This window comes from Mandrillus leucophaeus, unplaced genomic scaffold, assembly GCF_000951045.1.
Source record: "Mandrillus leucophaeus isolate KB7577 unplaced genomic scaffold, Mleu.le_1.0 Scaffold251, whole genome shotgun sequence".
Classification (NCBI taxonomy): domain Eukaryota; kingdom Metazoa; phylum Chordata; class Mammalia; order Primates; family Cercopithecidae; genus Mandrillus; species Mandrillus leucophaeus.
The window spans coordinates 125,945-151,680 of record NW_012102599.1 but is presented as its reverse complement, the minus strand read 5'-3'; the positions used below and the strand labels follow the sequence as shown (position 1 = coordinate 151,680).

The 25,736-nt window shown below is 39.1% G+C and overlaps 1 protein-coding gene across 1 annotated transcript in view; it reads right to left on the bottom strand.

The window, feature by feature from the left end:
• LOC105542130 (chromosome unknown open reading frame, human C4orf19) overlaps window positions 1–25,736 on the bottom strand; it is a 143,938-nt gene that overhangs the window by 117,666 nt on the left and 536 nt on the right. The gene's annotated exons all lie outside the window — the stretch shown is intronic.

The window sequence follows — 25,736 nt, the reverse complement described above, 5'->3', positions numbered from 1 at the left end:
CAAGATATAATATAAGACTTGACTTTAAATAAGGTACTGTGGGGAATGACAAGATGTTTACGGGACATACTTAAAAATTTATAGCCATTTGAGAAAAGACACCTTCACATGAAAAAATAACCAGTGATTAAAAAAGGTGACAAATATTGAGAGAGGGGGAGGCAGAAAGTGGCCACAGAGTTAATGGGATGAGACTGCTTCTAGTTACTTGTCTTTGCAGAAATGCATTCCCTATGGACAACAGCACATCCTGTTATCAATTAATTTCCTTGACCAAAAGACCAACTCAGGAAAATAATTTTGAAAGGCACATTGTAAATAAGCATTTTCCCTGTGAACAAACAGAAGCGTAAAGAGTCTCTTTATCTGAGTTATGTTTACATTATTTTAGTTCCTTGCTTGAAGTACGATCTAAAACAACGGGAAGTATTTGTTCCTTTAAGGGCCAACCTCTGTTTGGCGGACTTCAGCCAAATAATTAATCCATTTTTTTTTCCTAACAAAGAATAGGCTACTATATTCGCTTGTCACATCAAGTCAAACCTACATTAAGAGCCTTGGGAGAGTATGATTCCCAGTGAACTGGCTCCAGGCCTGGAGATCTGGGCAGCATTTCTCTTATCAGCCATTATTTTCAGAGGGCTTTGTCTAGGCTAGGGAAATTGGAACTAGATAAATAATAGAGAAGACCACAACATGGTCCAAAGGTAATAATATAGGAAGAAAAACATTGTGTAAATTGTGGGGCAGGGTAGGGGAAATCACTAATGGCAGCACAAAGTAAGTGGGGGTTGTTTTTAAAATAAAAATAAAAAAATTACTACATTTGGGCATTCTCTAACCCATATAAGACTGGAAATCACCTTTGGAAAGATGAGCTCTTCAGGTCCAAGTGATCATTTTAGAGACGATTTTGTAAAGATGCAGTTTCTATATGTACTTGGAGTAAGAACTCGGTTCTCTCAAACCTAAGTTCTAAAATCAGATTTTCCAACCTGGAAAGGAGCCAGGCAGGGATATTGCTCTCAGATCACAGGATTATTTATGTTTTTAATTTATGCTTTGAACTTATATTTTTCTGGGTTTTTCCCAATCTGTACATATTTTAGAATTAGAAAAAAACCTAACTATTAAACAAAGACCAGGGTTGAAGTTTCTTGTTTTTACCTACAGGAAGATTGCTACTGTAGGCAAGGTAAATTCCCAGACAAAAGCTACTGGGAAGTCAAAGCCTAGGGATTGGTTGGCATATCTGTGATGGGGTAATTAACAGATGTCTATTGATCTCTTGTCTAAAAACTTTTAAGTTTAGAAGTTACTGAAATTCCTTAGAAGTCTACCACTCTATTATTATTTTTAACAGCTATATTGAGATAAAATTCATATGCCTTATAATTTACCCATTTAAGTATTTCAATATTTTTTGCATATTCAGAGTTGTGCCTCCATTACCACAAAAATTTTAGCACATTTTTATCACTGCCAAAAGAGATCCCATAACCATCAACTTTAGCCATCTTTCCCAATCCCCTCATTCTCCCCAGCCCTAGGCAATCGCCAGTCTACTTTCTGTCTCTGTATTTGTCTAATCTTGACCTTGCATATAAATGGAATCATACAATATGTAGCCTTTTGTGTCTGGTTGCTTTTCCTTAGAATGATGTTTCCAAGGTTCATTCATGTCGTAGCATGTTATCAGTACTCTGTTCCTTTTTACGGCTGAACGATAGTCTACTCTATGGATGTATCACATATTATTATCTACACATCAGTCAGTGAACTTTAGGTTGTTTCTACTTTTGGGATGTTATGAATAATGCTGCTGTAAACATTTGTGTATGAGTCTTTCTGTGACACAAACATACATTTTTTTCCTTGGATATATACCTAGGAGAATTGATGAATACTGCAATTCTGTGTTTAAATTTTAAGGAATTGCAAGACTGTTTCCCAACATGGATGCACCATATTACATTCCCACCAGCAGTGTATGAGGGTTGCAGTTTCTCCACTTCCTTGCCAACACTTGTTATTGTCCATCTGTCTGATTACAGCCATCCCAGTGGATGGCCAACATGAAGTGGTACACCTGCTGTGGTACCTGCTGTAGGCAAGGTAATTTTCAAAAATTCATTATTTTTAACATGTTTTATTAAAAACTATTTTTAATACAGAAGTCATAGAGGTTAACATACAAAATTTCTTCACATGTATGTACTGATTTGATTCCTAGTTTCTAAACCAACAACGATCCCATCTATGTGTCAGCACAATGATTATTCCCGTTTTACAGACAAAGACATGGAGGCTCACAGAGGTTAAGAAGTTCTAGGGCTGGGATTTGAACCCAGGGGTTCTAAAAGCACGTGCTTTTAGCCACAGTGTTATCCTGTTTCAACAGCTACTAGGTGCCTGCATAAACATGAGCAGGTAAGATGGCAGAATGAAGGTATTTGAAATATATGGATTTAAAGTATCTAGTAATTATTATGAAGATGCTGAAGGGATATGGCTTTGGATTACGGCAATAGCGAGATGTTGTCTGTTAATAGACTAAAGAACAGAGAAGTGATTTCTGTGACTATAGAACAATTTAAAGGAAGAGCTGAGATTAAACAGTCCCACATCTGCTTTACTGCTTTGGGTAAATTATTGTTTTTATCCTTCCATTTGGAAAATGAGAACATTAGTGATGATAAGTAGAACCAAACCATGTGCTAAATATATTTACCATTTGGTCCTTACACTTGCAAGAACGAGACAAGTTTCTCTTGAATGATGGATCATATTCTCCCAATGGAGCCAGATACATTATTTTAGTTTTTGTGATTTTAGCAAAATCACAATAGAGCCAGATATATTATTTTAGTTTCTGTGATTAAAATAATTATTTTAAAATAAAATATTTAATTTTATTTTATTAATAAAAATAAAATAATTATTTTAAATAATATATTTTAAAATAATGTATTGTAAAATAATTATTTTAAATAATGTATTTTAAAATAAAAAAACATATTTAAGTTTTTTCCTTTCTTTTCTTCCTTGTAGTTGAAGAAAAATTATTTCACAAAAATAAAAATTATTTTGAATTTTGGCCACAGTAAAAAGCAGTTCTGGGAATTCAAATTCCTTATGCCCTAGTTAAACGTCATTAATCAAAAGCTACTGCTCACTAGAACCCCTTTCTAGAAATCTATTCTATAATACTCCATATATAATTCTTACATCTTTATCTAGGATATTTCCAATTTTCAAATTTGTATATGTGACTTAATTAAACAAAATAGCTCAAGAGAACTGGTATTCTAAATAATTCATAAACATTGCTAAAAGTGGTATAATTTTATAATTTCCTGAAGAGAAACTAGACAAAAGTTCCTGTAACATTACAAATCTTAAAAGAAACAGGGTAGTTTTAAGTGTCACAGAGTTAATTCATAAACGAGATATGTAGACTAGAATACTCATTTTTAAAAAATGTTTATGTTGAAGCAAAGGATCATTATCTCAATCTTTAGCTTGTACCTGGCAGCCTGTATTTAAAGGGTTTATTCTCCACGGTGATGGGGTGGGGTAAGAAATAAAATTGCAGTTCCAGTTTTACCACTCTTATTAATTTTGTGCTGGGGTTGAAGTGCTCCACAAGAAAAAAGGAGCATTGTTTCTACGAACTGTGTAAAGGGAAGGGAAGGAGGAAGTGTTAGAAGGATGATTTCTCAATTTTATTTCTTAAAAGGGACTCGTGTGGTTGCATTTCCTCCAAACCCAACCTTTTGTGTTCAGTTTGATTAAAATGCATCCTTCTTGGTCTAACTATCTGGAAAACTCAAGGCGGCTTTTTCCTAAACCATCAGTAGGTCAAGCAAGAAAGTTGGCAGAGCTGATTCTGCTGATGTACCTTCCATAACTGACAGTATTCACCTTTGAAATGATTAAGCCTTGGTATTGTGACTGAAAATGTGAAGTCTTTTATAAGCAAATGAAAAAAATCTACTAATTTTTTGTAAACACACTAAATTCTGAATTTTTGCATACATGCAACTTGATCTTCATAGTTATATCAGTAATACCACTGCATAAAAACGTCAGTCAGAGGAAATCTAATTTAATGTGAAAATAGCTACTCTGAGGAGAGGTGGGAACACTGAAGAGGTTCTGGAGCTACACAGACCTTCACAAATACCATCTCTGTCACTTACTAGCTTTGTCATCCTGAATGACTTGCTTAACCTCTCTGAGCCCAACCCTTTCAGCTAATGTGCACAAATCACCTAAAGTACCGGGTGCATAGTAGGTGCTCAATGAATGTTAGCTATTCCTACCCTTTTGACAAAGAAACCATGAGCTAATACCAAAATGATAATGGAGTCTTCCCTTTCCACTCATCCTAAAGCAGGTATTCATGACATTCCCTATTTTATTTGGGCTTCATATTTATCAGCTGAGTTTTTGAGTACCTACTCTTGCCAGGTAGTAGGCACTGGGGGGTCAAAGAGAGGCAACCTTGACAGGTGTCTTAGTCTGCTTTGTGCTGCTATAACAGAATACCTGAGGCTGAGTAATTTATAAATAACAGAAATTTATTTATTACAGTTCCGGAGGTTGGGAAGTCTAAGGTCAGGCGGACTTTTATTTTATATGAGGGCCTTCCTGCTGCAACATCCCATGGCAGAAGGTAGAAAGGCAAGAGAGAACCCATGAGAAAGAAAGAAGGGAAGGGGGCCAGAACTCTTCCTTTTATCAGGAACCCACTCCCAAGGTAATGGCATTAATCCATTCATGATGGCAGGACACTTGTCACCTAATCACCTCTTTAGGATCCCACCTCTCAAAACTGTTGCATTGAGGATTAAATTTCAAACACACGAACTTTGGGCGACACATTCAAACCATAGCAATGTCCAACCCAGTCTTTGCCCTAGAGAGGAAAGAGCACTTGATGATGTCATCAGCTGAGATAACAGCAAAAAGGAGAGCACATCAGTGGGCTTGAAGGTGGAGCACTGATAGACTGCATTTCAGGTGAGTTGAGTTGGATGGGGTCTGGGGATATGCAAGCAGATCTGCCCCACAGGAAGTAGTTTTTGATGGATCTGTAGCTGTGTAGGAGGGCAGGGCTGGAGAAAGGCATTTAGACATCATGTATGTGTGAGCTATGAGTGGTGCATATGTTCTGACACTGCCAGAGGTTGGCCAGGGAGCCTAGAAGGCAGGGAAGAACTGTTGGGGGAGAAAGGAGACCAAGGATACACTACTGCTTGGGAGTGGGAGATAGCAAAGAAGTTTTCTGGGTGTCCCCTACAACCTTCAAAAACATTATTTGCAGGCACTTCGGTTTTTAAACGATTAAAATAAGAAATCTAAAAATGTGTTTTTCTTGAATTGAGATCAATTATAAATCTTATATTCTATTTAAAATTCTCAACTCTGTCAATCTTCTTAAGACTGATATTTTAACTTGGTTAACGTAACAGACATTAAACATTTCAATATAGCATTCAATACAGCAAAATTATCTTAACATTTTTAACTTAAAAATACAAAATCTAGAAACCCCGTCTCTACTAAAAAAAAAAATACAAAAAGCTAGCCGGGCGAGGTGGCGGGCACCTGTATTCCCAGCTACTCAGGAGGCTGAGGCAGGAGAATGGCGTAAACCCAGGAGGCGGAGCTTGCAGTGAGCTGAGATTACGCCACTGCACTCCAGCCTGGGCGACAGAGTGACCACTCCGTCTCAAAAAAAAAAAAAAAAAAAACCCAAATCTAAATCAATCATAAATGACATATTTTATATTAGATATCACAAGGCTAATCATATTAACACATTATCTAAAATATAATGAATATCTAAAATATTAAATACTTTCCCCCAAACTTATACAAAAGTATAAATATTTTGGATTTTATTTAGTCCATCATATTTACACTTAAATTTTAAGTTTTCCCATAGTTAGAACACTGTATTATAAGGAAATAATTTTGCTTTTCCCCCAAAATTTGGGGTTACCTTCTTAGTGCATTTTCACTAGCAAGTTAGCCTGGGATTTAGGATCTAATTTTCCCTATGTATATTTGCTTTAATGAAGACTGTATATCTTACAAAGGGTTCAGTGTTCTCGTCTAAGTCCCCAAGATTTATATTACTTGTTATCTAATTCTCAAGTCATCTTTGATTCTGTAATCTTCCACAGATTACCTTGCCAGTTGACCTGAACCAATGAATCTGATTACTGTTTAATCCTACTCAGAATTCTTTGTACATTCTTCCTTGCAGACATAACTCATAGATAGCACAGAACATGCAACTGGATTCTGCATCATGAAAACCTCAGGGTCAAACTTGATAATAGGTCAATAGGGACTGGTCACAGAAGTAGGAGAAGAATCAGGAGTAAGAAATGTAATAGCATAATAGCATCCAAGGAAAGGCAGAATTTCAAAAAGGAAGACATCCTCAAGATCAAGTTTGAAATGTAGCAAGGAGGTTTATAAATTAAAAGGGTGAAATATGACCATTAGAATTGATCAGTGATGATTTCATGTCACGACGTGGACTAAAACCAAATAGCAATATGTTGAGTGAACTGGAAGTAAGGAATTGGGAGTTGCAGTTAAAGGCAGCAAATACTCAAGAACTCTTTAGGACATTTTATTTTATATTTAAATAAGGGAAACAGAGAGATGGGGCAGTGGCCAACAGACTCAAAGGAAGACATATTTATCTTGTAAGAAATAAATTTTTTCAACACCCCTTACCCCCACTTTTATTTGGTTAGAGTTGATAGATTCAGAACAAAGACAGAATTAATTGGTGAAGCAATATCCCAGAGGATGGAAGAAAAAAGTTAAGTCCACATGAAAAAGTTGGCCTTGAACAGGAAAAGAAACACCTTATCCTCTGAGAATGGAGAGAATGAGGAAAGGAATGATGCAGATGTAGATAAATTTGTGGATATAGGTGGGGCAGGAGGCTGCAGTCGCTCAAGCCTAACTGCATGAATGTCACAAATTCTAGCCAATGTCTGGCAGAGGCGCACACAGTATGCAGCTTCCCCATTTCCAGGAACCGACAGAATGTGGTCTAAGATGATGACAGCTCCAGGAACCAGCCCAGAGGGAGCCACTGGAGAGCTTCCCCATAAGGTTGCCATTCATATTAATCACAGATCAAAGAAGAGAAGAAATCCTAGATCCTTCTATCCAACTCAGATTTCTCACTTAAAGAAAATGAGGCCAGGCCGGGCGCGGTGGCTCAAGCCTGTAATCCTAGCACTTTGGGAGGCCGAGACGGGCGGATCACGAGGTCAGGAGATCGAGACCATCCTGGCTAACACGGTGAAACCCCGTCTCTACTAAGAAATACAAAAAACCAGCCGGGCGAGGTGGCGGGCGCCTGTAGTCCCAGCTACTCGGGAGGCTGAGGCAGGAGAATGGCGTGAACCCGGGAGGCGGAGCTTGCAGTGAGCTGAGATCCGGCCACTGCACTCCAGCCTGGGCTACAGAGCGAGACTCCGTCTCAAAAAAAAAAAAAAAAAAAAAAAAAAAAGAAAATGAGGCCAGAGGTTAAGACAGGCTCAAGGGCAGTTGCTAGCATCTCTTAAGTTAGAAACGAGGTTTCTAGGCCCCAGAATGAAGTCTCCCTTTATTTTTAAAAATTAAATATATATAGCCATTTTTCTCCACCTTTTCCCCTGGCCAACTTTTCTTCATTCTTCTACTTTCAGCACTTCACTTTCTCTGAAAAGCCTTCCTTGCCTTCTCCCTCCCCTCCCCTCTCCCATTTAAATTATTTAAATAGGATCCCATTTAAGGATATTATATACCTCTTTGATCTTTCCTTTGTTGTTCCACAATTTAAATTCTATTTTTATTTAAGGATTATTTCATGTTCCTCTTTCCTGGTAGATATTATGGGGATTCTATTCACTTCTGTATCCTGATCATCCCAGAGTACAATGCCTAGCTTGTAGTTAGTGCTCAATAAAATTACATTTATATATTAAATTATATTCATTATAGAATACATTTACATACTGTTAAAGCAAAATAAGCAGGGGGTCAAAAGGCTGAGGCTGTCTCTGTGCTTTGAATTCCTATATAACAAACTGTAACCTAATTTGGTATATAAACAGACAAAAACTTAGGACAATATTTTTTTGTAACAAATAGCTGGGTTTCAGCCAATCACATGCAGCCAACTGATCAGCCCATACTCAACTATGGCAAATACCTAGCTGTAACCAATCAAGTTATTTCTGTATTTTACTTCCAACTTTAGCCAAGGTAAGCTTACTGCTCACTGTAGAGCAGAACTTGGAATCTCTTTTGGTTCTGAGTGCTACCCAATTCATGAATGGTTCTTTGCTCGAATAAACTCTGTGAAATTTAGTTAATGTTTTTCTTTTAGAAACATCAGGTACATGGTGTGGGAGTAGAGAATTCAATAATTTTATTTGCAAATTAAAGTTCTCTATTTGTGAAAAATATGCTGTGGGCTTTCAGGAAGGCTGACATACTTTCTAGTATATGGGAGATGTTCAATACATATTTGTTGAGTGAATAATAATTTCTGAACTATTGAAATTTTAATTTATGGAAGAAAACCACACATAGCCACTCAAAATAATTTAAAGATATTTTCTACATCTTAAAAAAAAAACTTCTTAGGCAAAGTAAGATTATTCAAACAATGTTATTTATAATAAATATTAGGGTTCACCAAAACTTTGAAAATAACTGGTTTGCAATGAAAATACTAAACATATAACCAAGGTAGCTCCTGTGATAATTTGTAACTAGAGAACCCAATGTTTAGTTCCTAAGGTTTCACACTTTTGAAGCTTCTGAGACATCTCTTAAACCTGACTTTCAGATATAAAATGAACTCACCAATTTTTGGTGCAGAAAATTCATGCATTTGCAATATTTAATAAGAAAAGGCATCATCAATGAAATGCCTACACCCTTTTCACAAGAAAGGTAATTTGCAAACACATGCATGAAGATTAGTACCATACAGTAGGCAAATATTTTTCCATGTCCCACCCAGAGCAAACAAATGAAAATAGAAACTTCGCCGGGCGCGGTGGCTCAAGCCTGTAATCCCAGCACTTTGGGAGGCTGAGACGGGCGGATCACAAGGTCAGGAAATCGAGACCATCCTGGCTAACACGGTGAAACCCTGTCTCTACTAAAAAATACAAAAAACTAGCCGGGCGAGGTGGCGGGCGCCTGTGGTCGCAGCTACTCGGGAGGCTGAGGCAGGAGAATGGCGTAAACCCGGGAGGCGGAGCTTGCAGTGAGCTGAGATCCGGCCACTGCACTCCAGCCTGGGCGACAGAGCCAGACTCAGTCTCAAAAAAAAAAAAAAAAAAAAAAGAAAATAGAAACTTCAAGGACAATTATAAAATATCTTTAAATTTAAAGACACAGCACCCTTTTATCCTTTGGCTCCACCTGTACCTTTATCAGAAACATACATTTCTTAATCAGTCCCAACTGGGAATTTCCAGCAGGAAAACAGTCTCAGTTGATTGTGAGGTAACAGATTTTTTTTCTCACATTTCTTTACTCTCAAAACTTTATGAATCAAAAAACAAATGGCTAGAAAGTACTAATTTGTTGGTTGTGGATATTAAGAAACAAAAACAAGTTCCCTGGTACTAGCTCTTAATTATATCTACAGACGCTATGTTCTAACTCCTTCATGGCAGTTTTAATTTGGGAGATGTTCAAGACATATATGTTGAGTGAATAATAATTTATCACTGAATCAATGAATATCAAAACGTCCCATTGTTTATCCCCATTATCAAAATGTCCCAATGTTTATGCATACAAACTATATCTCCCAAAGTGTCATAGTATTGGCATAAAAATGCTTTGCCTTATCCATTTGGAAGAAAATATGATCAACGTTCTTGTGGCAAAGCAGATAATGGGTCTAGGTGCAGATATAGAAGGGTCAAGTTATGGAGAACACCAATCTGAGTTTCAGGGCAGACTGACTCAAATACCTCATCCGGTTGTCCATCCAACATAGTTTGCATTTTACTAGAAAATTCAGTAACTATATGTCATACCAAGAATACTGTAAGTCTGATAGATTATTGCTTGGTCTGGGCATAGCTGAACGAAGTGAGAAGCAAAAAATTTTCTAGGTACTTCTGAGGGTGCACATGTACAGTCCACGTGTGGGTTATATAGAGATAATACCAGCTCTTTTAATAACCCTCCAGGGCACAACAATCTTGTCATCTTGGAATTTTCTACATGTCGTCTCGCAATTTTCCAATTCTAAGATCCACTGGGGTGTGGTTCAGTCACATTCCTTCCTGTTCTACTTGCAGTGAGGGTCTACTGGCTGTTCTTCTGTGCTTTCTCTCCTTGATTACTACTACATAATCTCTATGTGAAGTTGGTATTCAAGAAGCTTATTGAGAAATAAATTTCTGCATTTGCGAAAAGAACAAGGTAAGCTTACTGAAAGGCAGACTTATAGCTGACTGAGGAGAAAATAATTAGTGCTTTAGACTTCTCCCTATATCATTTAGTCATTCATCGCTTAATAATGGGAATATGTTCCAAGAAATGTGTCGCTAGGTGATTTTGTTGTGCAAACATCAGAGTGTACTTATACAAACCTAGAAGGTAGAGCCTACTGCATAGCTAGGCTAGATGGTACAGCCTGTTGCTTCCAGGTTACAAATATGTACAGCATGTGACTATACTACTGAATACTGTAGGCAGTTGTAAACATATCTAAACATAGTAAATGTACAGTAAAAATATGATATTATAATCTTAAGGGACCAACATTGTATAAGAGGTATATGACCCAAATGTTGTTATGAGGCACATGACTGTATATCAAAATCCTAGTTTAATATAATTTAAAGGAATATCACAGTTATGAGGCTTAACTGTTTTCTCCGAATTTTAAGATAAAAAGTATAAATGCATTACATGGATACTTAAATGTTTAAGGCATTGTGAACCCACACGAATTAACTACAGGAAAAGAAAAGTGGTTTGAAAGACTTTAGAACTGAATCTTACACAAACATGTATGTGGGGGAGTATACAGAGTCTAAAACATCAAGCAGATGGTAATGTAAAAAATGGAAATGTTTACGATATGGAAAATGTTCAGTTGAAATAAATTAATAAAACACTGGAAACAGACACACCAAATTTGCAAAACGGGAAGCAGAGAACAGAATAGTTTCCTAGAGATAGCAGCTCATTTAGATGATGAACACCAGATGCCAAGTGGAGCTCAGTAGAGACAAAAGTGTCATGATTAGCTTCAGGCGAGGAGAAGAAAAGGAGGAGGCGCTAGAGGTGAGAGAGCCTAACACCGCCCTTTGCAGGCTGGGGCAACTCCCTAATTGCCCCTGGGGAGCTACAAGGTAAGGGACAAAGTAGCCATGATTTCTCATTTCAGTCAAAGGAGGAGGTTTGCATCACTGAACACTGATTCATAAGCCTCCATCTGGTTGAACCCCGCAACATGAGGGGTTGACAATGTGAAACACTGCTCCGGGCCCATAGTCAGGCCAGGGTTGGCTGTGTCTCTGTGAGATATGAAACAGTCCCTGAGACACACTCTGTGAAAAGGGCCTATGAGAATTGTAGGATGAGAAAGTGTTCAATACAGTTGTGGGAAACTACTGACATTATCAACAGATTAAAGTATGCCTTGAACAGCCACGCCATTTCCTTCCAGAAGTTCAGGATATTGGTATTTCCTTGCAAGTGGGAAGGTACCTACTGATGCGTCCTCAATCCAAAGTCCATTTCCCCAGCATAACCAATTAGGTAACTAACTTATTCCTACTGTATGTGTGAAAGACAGAGAGAGAACATGAGCGAGCTCCTGAGAGTGCTGTGTAAGTACAAACCACAGATGGGAGTCTTTCTTTTCCTCGAATTTTAGTGTTGCCTCGGATCTGAAATCTAACTGAAGCCTGTCAATTGTTGTAATGCATGCTTCACAATGCATGAACGTGATACTGGACACTGACTCTCTGAGTTTCAAGCACAAATTTACTGGAGGAGAAAGACAAATTTATTTATGAGGCATTCCAAGTAAAGTCAAATTATTCACAGATACAGTGAATGCTAGAGGAGACTTTGCTTGCAGGAGAAAATTCTAGACTACAAGTCAGTATATCCCTGGGTTCCAGTCTTGGTCTTGCTCTTAACTTAGGGTTATGTGACTTTGGCCACACCATTAGTCTTTCTAGACCTCAGTTTCCTCATGTGTGAAATAAGGACGTAGAACTAAATGATCTCTAAAGTCATTTTTGGCTCTAACAGCCTAGAAGATATTCGGAAGAGGGAGCAATCATTTTAGAACAGAGGATCGGAAGATTCCATGTTAGAAGACGGGCAGTTTGCTCTCCTGCAAAGTCTGCTTTCTCCGACTACAAAAGTAAACACGAGAGCTGCCAAAAATCCAGAGTACAGAAATGTCAAATATACTTTGTAAATGCCCCATAATCTTCACTGTTATTTGTTTAAAATTTATTCTTCCAGCTATTTTCTGTTAAGAGCTAATTATAATCATTACTATTTTATTAAAATGAAACACTAAGTGCATTTTTCTTCAACAAATTTTTCAAAACTTAAGACTATATCCTGAATCTTCTGTCATGTCATCACACATACATCTCATTTTTAAATCAGTGCAGAGTACTGCACTGTATCTACATATTGTACTTCTTTTTTTGAGACGGAGTCTCACTGTGTCACCCAGGCTGGAGTGCAATGGCATGATCTTGGCTCACTGCAACCTCCGCCTCCTGGTCTCAAGCAATTCTCCTGCCTCAGCCTCCCGAGTAGCTGGGATTACAGGTGCCCACCACCATGCCCAGCTAATTTTTGTATTTTTAGTAGAGATGGGGTTTCACCATGTTGACCAGGCTGGTCTTGAACTTCTGAACTCAGGTGATCTGCCCACTTTGGCCTCCCAAAGTGCTGGGATTACAGGCATGAGCCACCGTGCTTGGCCTACATACTGTATATATTGATGATATATGGATTTTTTTTCATCACAAATAGTACTGCAAGAAAACTTGCATACCCAAGTCCTAATATTCAGTCTTGATACCTCTTCCCTCACTTCCCATTTCCTATCCATTACCAGGTACTGGTGATCTCATCGACTATCCTAGGAACCCTTCCACTTCTCACTCTATAACTGCTTCTACTTTATTCAAGAGGAGAGTCAACATCTTCTTCTGCAATAGTCCCTTAATTGATCCCCTCTCCCCAAGTCTTGCCTTCTTACTTCCCACAGTGCACCCAGTGATGCAAATGTTATTACTCCTCAGTTTAAAACCTTCCATAGCTTCTCACTGTTCTTAAGATAAAGACCATCAACTATAAGGTTGTATTGTCTGCAATTTGCTTTATGATATGTCAGCAAAGACGGTTTGGAATTTATGAGTGGGTTTTTAATCTGTGCTTTAGGTTGTAGATTAAATGAGTTGCCCAACAGGAATATATATTCAGGAACGGTTAGTAAAAATGTTATCAGAAGGCAGAGATGGCTTGTACAGGTGCACTAGTTTCATTATTTCCACTCCAAAGGACTTTATGCATTTGCAAAATGGATGTTACAAAGTTATTTTTCCTTGGTGAAATCAGTTTTGTATGAGTGTAAACTGGCTAGAAATAGTGTCATGAGAGGCATTCCCACTCTTGTATCAACGATGTAGATTACAGCAATCCAGTATCTTTTACCCTTCCTAATGTTCCTAGTGCTTGTTTCTGAGAAATGGCTCATTCAGTGGCTGGTTCAAAGGATTCTTGCTGCTTAAATTAAGCTCTTAGGTGACCTCAACTCTTCTGCTAGAAGAGTGTCACATTTGTCTTTCATGAACTTTCCATGAAGATACAGTTGGAGAAACCAAAAGAATAGAAGGAGGGGCTTCACCAAGCTTACAGGACAGGATGTACGATTGTTTTTATTCCTGCTTACTAATCAAACTTGGATTGTGAGGGTGAATCGAACCTGAGACTAAGTGTTGAGGCTGTGAGGATGGTTCCTTTATCCTCACCCACCTCCAAATTCTGGAGGTTTTAACATCCACTGAGAGGAACCTGGTAGATATGAAGGACCAGGTTAGCTGAAGTTGGTTTTTAGCATGTGACCTGCAAGGCCTGCAGGATGGGGCTACTGTCTACCTCTCTTGGTACTCCTTGTGCTGAAGACATTTCTCAGAACACCATACCCCCGGCGCATTTCAGCATGCCCTTCGCCCTCCCCTCTCTGGGGCTCCCTTTGCCAGGTGAGAGTCTACTCAGCCTGTGGATCCCAGCTGCACATCCCTTCCTCAGGGAAGCCGTCCACACTAGCATGGTTATCGCATCGATACCTGTCTCCCACTGAGATTGTGTCCAGGTCCATTTTGTTCACCTTTGTATCCTCATCACCTGGCACAGTGCTTGGCCTCCACAGATACTTGTTCAATAACAGGGCATTTAGGTTTTATTCTACACATTGATAGAAAAAAAAAAAAGCTTTTTGTGGCACTAGGTTCACTAATTGGAATGGACACTCCAGTATAAGAACATTTTACAATAATATTTTTTCAAAACTCCAATTCACGAAATGAAGAATGGAGCATATACTAAATATGAAGAGTGAGGCCACAGCCCTCCCTTTTAAATGCTAGAAATGCCACCTTTGTTATTTTGAAAACTCTTCATGGAACTGAGAATAAGAAAAGGTCATGTTCTTCAGCTTTAATTTCTCCATATTTTACAGTTTTCTTTAGTCTCCCTACTTATACCATGATCATTTCAGCATTTAAATAAGTTCTGCTTTCTCTGTGAACTCCATTGTTGCTTCTTTTCCTCAAATTCAGTCCTTGGCATCCTCTCTGCCTCACACTCACACTATACAAACGTGGAATCGATTATACGTTTTACCCTCAAGTTCTTTACATGCTTGGGATATAATTATATTCAGAAACATTTAAAACGGTCCCTGGACAGATATATAAGTAGACAATTTCATAATGAGGAAATTTACATCTCTAGTTAGAAATTCAGGGGAAATCCCAAGAGTTTAAGCTTGAAAGTTTCCTGCTATTTCGTGTGGCTTTTATCTAAGGTCAAGACGAGGGGAGCTGGGAGAAGGTGTGTGTAGTTTGAGTTCCTGCCTCATTCTTTCTTTCCATCCTGTACCTCCCATCCTGTTCTAGTCCAGATGTATTTTACATTTGAGAAAATGGGAGGCCACAGAGGCTGAGACTCAGATTATTTAAACATTTACTAAGGGCGGACTGTGCTAGGTAGATGCAAATTAGAGGAAGTAGTTAGCGTCCCAGTTTATAGATGAGGAAACTGAAATCCAGGAAGATTAAGTAAAATTCCTGAGGTCCCACAACAAATGGCAGAGCCAAGATTCAAACCTGATGAGAGTCCAGCTCTCATTACAGTCTCTTCTGGGGCAGCCGGACTCCAAGTGGGCCACAGCTTCTCCTCTTTTGAGACTTACTCAAGAAGTACAGTGGACCAAATGGCTTAGTGATGGAAGAAAAGACAACCCCAACACCCAGTTTCTTTCCAAGAGGCTCACAGAAACTGAATAGAGGGTAAGCACCTGCAGAGATGAGTACTGATTTAATGCAAACAAATGTGCATATGATGCTGTCATCTGTGTTTGGGAGGACGAATCTGATAATTTCTGACTTATGGGCATAGGTGTACTTGTGCCTCGCCTAGTCATACCTGCCATTAGGGGACCTGCGATGTGCTCCAGCCGTGAATTCATGAGTTTTTGTTTGTTAGCTTGTTTTGCTTCTCTAGTTACCTCTTAAAGGACAATTGCCTGTCAAGGGTTGCAGTTTCAGTAATTTTATTCTCTAAAGCTATTTTATTTTATTTATTTATTTTTTGGTTATATAAAAGTAACACTCCTTTTGCCCCATTAAATCTTTGAATCTAGGCAGATTCAAAGGCAGAGGATATTAAGAAAACAACTCTCCAGCTCGCTCACCAGTGAGCTGTGACTTCTCTATCTGCCTTTGTTTTCAGGCTCACCTCCCTAGCGCCACAACTTAGCCCTGTGCTGCAGTACCAGGAAATACTTGTGTTTTATCTTTGAACAGAGAAAACGTGGCATCAACAGTAGTGCCTGAACTCATTTTACAGCAGGGGGATCAGGCTGGGTGGGGCCTCTGCCTGGGCTGCAGTGGATCTCTGCTGTTTTTACTATGTCCACCCCTAGAACACTTGGCTTCCTTCGCCAAAACCAAATCCTGGCGAGCATCATAAAACTTGTCTTGTCAAGTTTAAAAGAGAATGCAGATAAATTGTAAATCCCATCTTGATGGTCTAGCCAGTTAACCCTGTTTTATGATTCTCTTTGGAAATGACTATATCATTAGATGCATTTGTCACATGCCAGTTAGCCAGCAAACCAGGATTCAAACTCAAGTAATGGCGGCTTTAAAATGTGAACTCTTTCAGCTTCCCCACACTGCTCACCAGTGACTGGGAGACGCTGCCACAGGGATAGGAACAGCTTTGAAGTAGTTGAGTGAAAAAGCACAGGACAGGAGGGTTAGAGACGTGGGTCCCAGCCCTACAACAACCTCCAACTTATGGGGTATCCTTGAAGAGGTCCCTTTCTCCCTTTAGGCCTCAGTTTTCTTATCCATAAAATGAGGGATTTGGACCACTGAAGACCCCTTCCAGGTCATGATTCTGTCATCTACGGACATTTTTTTTTTTTTGAGACGGAGTCTCGTTCTGTCGCCCAGGCTGGAGTGTGTGGTGTGATCTTGGCTCACTGCAAGCTCCGCCTCCCGGGTTCATGCCATTCTCCTGCCTCAGCCTCCCGAGTAGCTGGGACTACAGGTGCCCACCACCACCCCCGGCTAATTTTTTGTATTTTTTTAGTAGAGATGGGGTTTAACCATGTTGGGTTAGCCAGGATGGTCTCGATCTCCTGACCTCATCTATGGACACTTTTAAAGCCTCAGCTTTGTTGCTTAAGAAATAGGCTTAAAAACTGAATTGAAAAAATATCAAAATGTTTTCATCTTTCAAACAAACAAAGGAAAGGACTGCAAAATTGCTCACATCATTTGAAATTTGAAGTGTGGTTTGTTGCCATTGGGATCAACATATGGATTCAATGAAATAAGAAAATCAGGCAAGGGAGGAAATCAGTTTTTAATGAAGGATTTTCAATTTCCCATGAAATAGTTACTTCAAAACCACCACTATAAACTTTGAAGCATCTTTCTGAATTTGGCACAGTGTATATGAAAAAAGTCAAACCAAAGTAAACTAAAGACTGATCAGTTTGATAATCTCCTCCAAAGACCAAGTAGAAAACCTCAAAGTGCTTTAGTTGGACAGATAGAGAATTGTGCTTGGAGCCAGCAGACCTGGGTTCAAGTTTTGGCTGAATCACATCTCCAAGTCTGTGTCCTTGACTGTGAAATGATCATCATAATCCTACCTACATAGATATCACAGAGTAGTTGGGAAGGCCTAATAAACAGAACTACATAAAGAACAAATAATTGCCTGCCAAAAAAAAAAAATTCCCCCACTATTTACATGGACATAGAGATTTGGAATTTTAATGTTTGAATTACCTCTTAGCAAAAATTGAAAAACTGCTATAATTAAAAGGAATGGGGGAAGCTGCCTTTAAACAAACAACAAAACCACAATCACTAAAAAGTATCCTTCTTTTACAGTAGCAAAGAATTGCAAAGATAACATCCCAGCCTGAAGGTTGGGAAGCACAGTTCAGAACTTGACAGTCCAGAATCATCTTCACATTTTATCTTTATTCCCTTAGAAAATCTGGCATTGAGTCCCATGGGAGGTGCTTTGAAATGCCTCCCAGATTGCATCCTTCTCCTCTGTTTCCTCCATCTTTACCTTGGTCTGAGCTGTCTTCACAACACAGCTAAATGACAGCAAAGCCTAAGAACAACCAGGGTCACTGCTGCCAGGCCAGCCTCAGTACTGCCCGATTAACCTTTCTAACAAGCAGACTTCATCAGGCTCCACAGCGATTCCATCAGTCTCACATGACTTCCTTCTACTGCCAAAAATGCACCCCTACTCTAGTCTAGGAATCCCTCCACTTGCTCTCATACCTGTGGCATTGATTCCAGCCTCAGGGTCCAAGCTGTCACTGTTCTCCCTGTCTAGAAAGTTCCTCCACCCTCATGTGAAGGACCTCTTCAAGGAGAACTACAAACCACTGCTTAAGGAAATAAGACAGGACACAAACAAACAGAAAAACATTCTATCCTCGTGGATAGGAAGGATCAATATATTGAAAACAGTCATACTGCCCAAAGTAATTTATAGATTCAGTGCTATTCCCATCAAACTATCATTGACATTATTCACAAAATTAGAAAAAAACTAATTTAAAATTAATATGGAACCAAAAAAGAGTACATATAGCCAAGACAATCCTAAGCAAAAAGAACAAAGGTGGAGGCACTCACTCTACCTGACTTCAAACTATACGACAAGACTATAGTAACCAAAACAGCATGGTACTGGTACCAAAACAGATACAGAGACCTCAGAAATAAGACCACATATCTACAACCATCTAATCTTCGACAAACCTGACAAAAACAAGCAATGGGGAAAGAATTCCCTATTTAATATATGGTGCTGGGAAAACTGGCTAGCCATATGCAGAAAACTGAAACTGGACCCCTTCCTTAAACCATACACAAAAATTAACTCAAGATGGATTAAAGACTTAAATGTAAAACCCAAAACCATAAAAACCCCAGAAGAGAATGTAGGCAATACCATTCAGGACATAGGCATGGACAAAGATTTTATGATGAAATTGCCAAAAATAATTGCAACAAAAACCAAAATTGACAAATGGGATCTAATTAAACTAAAGAGCTTCTGCACAGCAAAAGAAACTATCATCAGATCAAACAGGCAACCTATAGAATGGAGGAAAATTTTTGCAATCTACCCACCTGACAAAGGTCTAACTTCCAGAATTTATCAGGAGCTTAAACAGATTTACAAGAAAAAAACCAAACAACCCCATCAAAAAGTGGGCAAAGGACATGAACAGACACTTCTCAAAAGAGGAGATTTATGCGGCCTACAAACATATTTAAACAAAGCTCATCATCACTGATCATTAGAGAAATGCAAATCAAAACCACAATGAGATATCATCTCACACTAGTGAGAATGGTGATTATTAAAAAGTTAAGAAACAATAGACGCTGGCAAGGCTGTGGAGAATCAGGAATGCTTTTACACTGGTGGTGGAAATGTAAATTAGTTCAACCATTGTGGAAGACAGTGTGGCAATCCCTCAATGATCTAGAACCAGAAATACCATTCAACCCAGCAATCCCATTATTGGGTATATACCCAAAGAAATACAAATCATTCTATTATAAAGATACATGCACGTGTATATTTATTGCAGCACTATTCACAATAGCAAAGATATGGAATCAACCCAAGTGCCCATCAATGACAGACTAGATAAAGAAAATGTGGTACATATATACCATAGAATATTATACAGCCAAAAAAAAAGGAGCATGGTCATGTCTTCTGTAGGGACATGGATAAAGCTGGAAGCCATCATCCTCAGCAAACTAACACAGGAGCAGAAAACCTAACACCACATGTTCTCACTCATAAGTGGGAGTTGAACAATGAGAACACATGGACACAGGGAAGGGAACAACACACACCAGGGCCTGTAGGGAGGGAAGAGGGAGGGAGAGCATCAGGATAAATAGCTAATGTATGCAGGGCTTAATATCTAGGTGATGGGTTGACAGGTGCAGCAAACCACCATGGCACATATTTACCTATGTAACAAACCTGCATGTTCTACATTTGTATCCTGGAACTTAAAATTAAATTAAAAAAAATAAACAAGCAAAAAAAGAAAGAAAGGTCTTCCACCCTCCTTCACCTATCTTAATATAACTCATTTCTCCGAGCTCCCTTTAGGGCAGGACTCAGCCTTCACTGTGGTTATGCAATCATCTGGGAGATCCTGTTAAAATGCAGGTTCTGATTCAGTAGACTGGAGGTGAAGTCAGGACTCTGCATTTCCAACAAGCTCCCAGGTGGTTATGATGCTGCTGGTCCATGGACCTCACTTCGAGGACCAAAGCTTACTGGCTTAGTGGAAAAAAAATGGAAGGGAAATAGTTTTTTGAGATACATGGACATGGGTTTAAATGTCATCTTGATTAGGTTTTAGCTGTATGACTTAGGGCAAATAACTTCCCTTGTATAAAGGGAATATTACTTATTTTACATAAATAATGTGATGATCTTTTGAGATATTAACAGATACTATTCCAAATAGGGCTTTCTCTTGGCTCCCCTGAACTCATCACTTCATCCTCTATTAAGCTTCTCTGATTGTCCAGTCTTATTTCTCTTTACTTGGAATTTTATTGCTTAAATAACATGTGTGCACATGCAACTACATATAAATGAGACCATATGTTCTTTGAGGGCATAAGCATGTTTGATATTATTTCTTTATTATTTCTCTTAGCATATAAATCAAGAAAAAGTTTTACTAAAGTTTGATTTTTTTTTTCATGCAAAACTCTTGAGCTGTATGATACTTAGTAATACCATCACTCGTCACCGCACCATAATGCAGGGAGGCAGGGCTCCGATCGTGGTTCTGAGCACAGGCTTTGGAGTCAGACACACCCAAGTCCCAGTGTTGGATTCATCACTCATCATCTGTCCTGCCTAATCCAGACTAACATGTCTGGTTCTCAGTTTCTTCACCTGTAAAATAGGAATTCTGCCTAACCTTTAGTGCTATTGTGAGAATTAAGCTAGACAAGTTACATAAGGTACAAGGTGTATATTATAAATTGTGAAAAAAGGCCATGATTCTCCATCCCTCCCTGAATCCATGCCATTTTCTAATGGAACTCTGCAGTTTCTCCTAATAAAAAGTGGGGTCTTTTTCCACCCCTTGAATCTGAACTGGCTTCTTGAGTCACTTTTGAAATAGACTGGAGTAGAAGTGAGCTGCGTCAGCTTGAACCTAGGCCTCAAGGAGCCTTGTTTCCATTCTCTCTTGCAACCAAGTTGAGCCAATATGTGATGAACCCAGGCTAGCCTGCTAAATCATGAAAGATGTGAGGCTCAGCTGCTCCCCATGTGACATGGCTGATGGTCTGCCAATACTCAGAGGCAGAGCTGCCTTGGTGACCACAGACACATGAAGGAACCTGGAAAAGACAGTAATTTGCTCACCCAAGCCCACCCAAACTGCTTATCTACAGAAGCACAAGCTCAATAAACGGTGGTTATTTTAAGCCATTATGTTTGGGGTGATTTGTTACACAGCAATAGATAACTGATACTGAATATATAAGTAATTTCTCAATAAACAGTGGCTATGTTTTGGACAATATCATACTTAATATAGAATGAGTTTTTATAGTACCAACATTTGTGCTTGTTAGTCAGAAGTAGGAAGATGACTAAACTAGGAATTGGGACTCTGAGATTCTGGTCCCAGCAGCTTTTCCAATGGGTAGCTGTATGACTTTGGACAAATCATTTAACCTCTTTGAGATTCAGTTTCCTCATCTGTAAATTAAGGTGGTTAGACCAAGTAACTTTTAAGGTTATTTTCCAGCTCTAAAAAGGATCAAGGGTCCCTTTTACCAAAATGCAGTACTTATTCCTTTCTAACAGTTTTGAACACGATTGAACGTTTTTCTTGTAGACTTAGGGTTTAATCACAGACCACCTTCACTGTATTGTCTTTGCTGCCTAGCATTTGGCTGTAACCACATTTCATACTTATCATAAGAGCTGTACATTGAAACCACAAAGTAGATCTCCTTGCTGTGGACCACGAATCCAGGTAGCCAAGCTCATTAGGAATCAGAAATGAAATAATGCCAAAAAAGTTCTAGTGGGAATCTTAAGTACATGGCTCTTAATAAGAATCTGAAGGTGCAGGGGACTTCTTTTATGCATTTCTAGGTTACAATACATATTCTGGAGGACTAAGGTTGTTGACAATCAGACCAAATAAAAGCGATACTATTTTACAGCTATACAGAATCAAATCTCTGTATTTGTTGCATGTTAGGAACCAAGATATATATGATACTCAGTTATCAAATGAGGGAAAAGAATTAACACCAAAATCAAATTTCAAAACTCCTGAGTGTAGACATCTACTCTACAACTAGTGATCAAGTGAATCAATAAATTTAAAATATATCCAAATACACGTTGTATTAACAAGCTATGCATGTGGCACTGAGTCAATAACCAAGGTGACTTTTGTTCACTTAGAGGCCTCTCACATGTTACTAATACTCTTACAAATATAATACAGTCCTCGCTGTGACATATAGCAGGCCATGCTGTGGTCAACTGAAAACAATAAAAAAGAAAGGCTGTTCTACTGTCCATTTCCACTAAAGTTAAACAATCAAATGTCAGGGTGTTTTTACTCCCAGAAGGAGTGAAGCTAAATCAGAGAATGTGTATATAATATGAGGGCAACAGTTTACTTTAGCTTTGCCTTCAGATGTAGATATTTAAGTCTGGAGAAAGAAACACTAGGTTGTTGAAAATGTGAAATATAATTGGCTATTTATCAGAAACTATTTTTCTGTGATTAAAAACCACGAGGAGCTCTAGAGGAACTAGAATCCACATGAAGAACATTGCAATGAAACGTGGCTTACATTTACCTACCTGGAGAAAATGTATTTTGAAATGACATGTAAATTGACGTCAGAGATTCAAGTTACCTAATGGGTTCTTACAGTTAAAACCTTAAATACCAGTGCTTCTTTAACTATCTTTTGAATCAATTCACTTCTCTCTCTCCTCTAATGTAAATTTTTGCTGCAGCTGCCTTTGGTCTTTGTTTGTTATCTTTACTGTTTCATTCTCATTGCAGCCTGCATGAACTCTTTAAAATAAAGATATGCTCTGCTTAAGATCCTTCAATGGTTTCTCCCAAGATATTAGGATCTCTGAAGACAAGGACTGTGTCCCCAAAACTCATCGACTATCTGGTATCTCTGGGTCTACACACATGATGTCTCCAAGGCCAGGTCAGGGTTTCATTAAAGTTTGGAGAACCACTTGTACACTGAACAGAACAGAATTCACCACTTGTGATAAAGTTTGAGATACAATATTCCTTTTGTCATTTGTTAATATTCACTGCAGCTCAGGAACATCTTTTCTACAATGCCTGACAACACCGAGTCAGAGTTTTAATTTTCTGCTTCAGGACACATATTCATTGGCTTGGTGTTTTACATATGTTTTAGGAAAGGATTATTTGATAATCTACAGTCCTGAAGATTTTAACTAATCTCTGTGGGACTATGACATTCTCGGGTGAAAAGGGTACAAGTAGATGAATGATTTCATTCTCAGTTTATTCTCTTAAATAGCAGTCAGAGTGACAAAGGCTACAACTAGAGACACAGGATGACTCAGTGGTTAAGAGCAGGCACTCGAGAAAGGCTACAAATGAGTGACTCATCTGACTTGCACATAGGTGAAGACTCCAAGTCTGCTTCCCCTAGGATGACCCCTTTAACTTTTCCCAACTCTTTTCTACACACCTACAAAGTCTCTCTGTAAGCATGTAATCTAATGACGAAAAAGAACAACCAGAAAGAAAATCTAATGACCAAGAAAGAAAAGCAGGACATAGGTACTAGTTACTATTTAACCAAGACTCTAAAAGATCCCAAGATTCAGGGTTATCAGAAAAATTGTGTAACTAGGGGAATGTGAAACACAGTTCAGGGAGAGGAAACCCAGCTACTGGGAGGCTGGTATTCAATTATTTGGAAACTGGCATCCATTCCAAGAAGCACAGTGAATGGGCTTCTGGGCACCAAGAGCGGGCTGTTCTAGGAGGAAAGGGGCCAGCCCTACCTGGGCTCTGCCCTTGGGCTGCAACTGGATTCTGGCCGGAGCTTAGCCAGGTTGTATTTCCAGGCTCAGAGAGGGTCTGGGTGGGAAGTCAAGGGAATCATTCCATGTTTAGGATAATGGAACATGTTGAGTTGGTATGCAAGTTTTTGTCTTCAATCCCAGATATCCAAAAAGCTCTTTGAAACACAGCAAAGATTGGCCCTATTTCTCTTTAGGTATCATTATATATCCAAATCTCTGGAGCCATTCAGGACCAGGATCATAGGTGCTGAATAAATGCAGGGAGCAGATCAGATAGACACAGAGTGGGCCAAGAAGAGAAGTCAGCCACACCTTCCCTTCCTGTCTCAGCATCTGTTCCATTTCTGCTCAGTGACCCAGGCAGCTTGCTGTTTGCTGACTCGTCACACTTTAGGGAAATACAAATAATTCCAGAACTTAACTTTACCTTTGAGCTTCAAACTGTTTCAATTATGTACCTTGTTTCAATTATCTGCCTCCTGACAGTGTTTCACAGCTGGGACCAGTAAGGTGGTATGATCCTTAACATCTGTCTTTTCCTTTCTAAAATAGTATTAACTGAAGGATTAAATGGGGAAGGGGGAGGGGTAGGCAGCAAATACAGACTCTATTATGTTTAAAAGCAGTAACCCTTTCCATTTCTTTCTCATTCAACTCTCAAATGCTTCTCGTCTTTTCTCCAGATATTATTCCTCATAAGAGCTTGCTTGATTGCAACCACCAAGGACATCCACAAACCAGGGCAAGAAGGACCCTCAGTAATTCTTTCCCATAAATAGTGGCAGGAAGAAAATAAACGCCCTATTCTTCAATGATTTGTACCATATTTGGAGCACAGATTTCCTCTAAATTCACAGAGCAAATATCTATCACGGGGCAGGTATCTATGCCGCCATGGAAAGTAACTTAAAATGTACTAAGTCATCAGAGGGAGTTTTAATTTTGTTTTTAAGGGCAATTGCCATGCTGGGGTAAAAAGCATTGATTCTTGCCTTTTATCACTGGAAAAATTCTTGGCCAGTACTTTGTGAAAATCTCGCCTCATCAGGGCTGCCAAGGTCAATGCAGCCTAAGCAACCAACCTGGGAGATGCTTGCCTAATTATTAAATATTTAGCAAACAGTTTGTGACTATTTAACTGTTTGTACCTGGCACCCTCTTTTCACTATGTGAGGCCTCCTGGCACCATGACCTCTTCCCCGACCCCTGCCCACCGTCCAGGCCGCCAGCACCCCTGGGGGGCAAATACCGGGGACCCAAGGACATTTCAAAGAAACAGCAGAGGTCACATTCCATTTCCTTTTTATTAAAAAACATACTGAAAATGGGGGAGGAGGGCACAGATCTAAGGGAAAATCTCTGGCAGTGTTTTCAAGTTCGCATGCACCGTTGAAAGTTCATTAACTAGGGATTTAAAAGCAAAAATGTTTCACACAACCAATTAGTCGCCAACCTTTACAAACACCTTGGTCTTTAGCTTTGGGAATCTGTAAAAGTCCGCCTTCCCTCACCCCAGTTTTGCCCCTTTTAGAGCCCCTTTGTTGAATTACGTGACTTTTCCCGAAGTCATCAAACTTCGAATTGCGTCTCTAATTTTTTTTTTTTCCAGGGCAAAAGCAAATCAAGAAATTAAAATTAAAAGTAGGCGCCAAGGAGTGAAGTGGGGAAAGCGCGCCCCAAAGCCAAGTTCCGCAGGACTCAAGCCCTCCTCGCGCGCGCGGGGCGGGGGATTGTCCCTACCTGGGACCGGACGG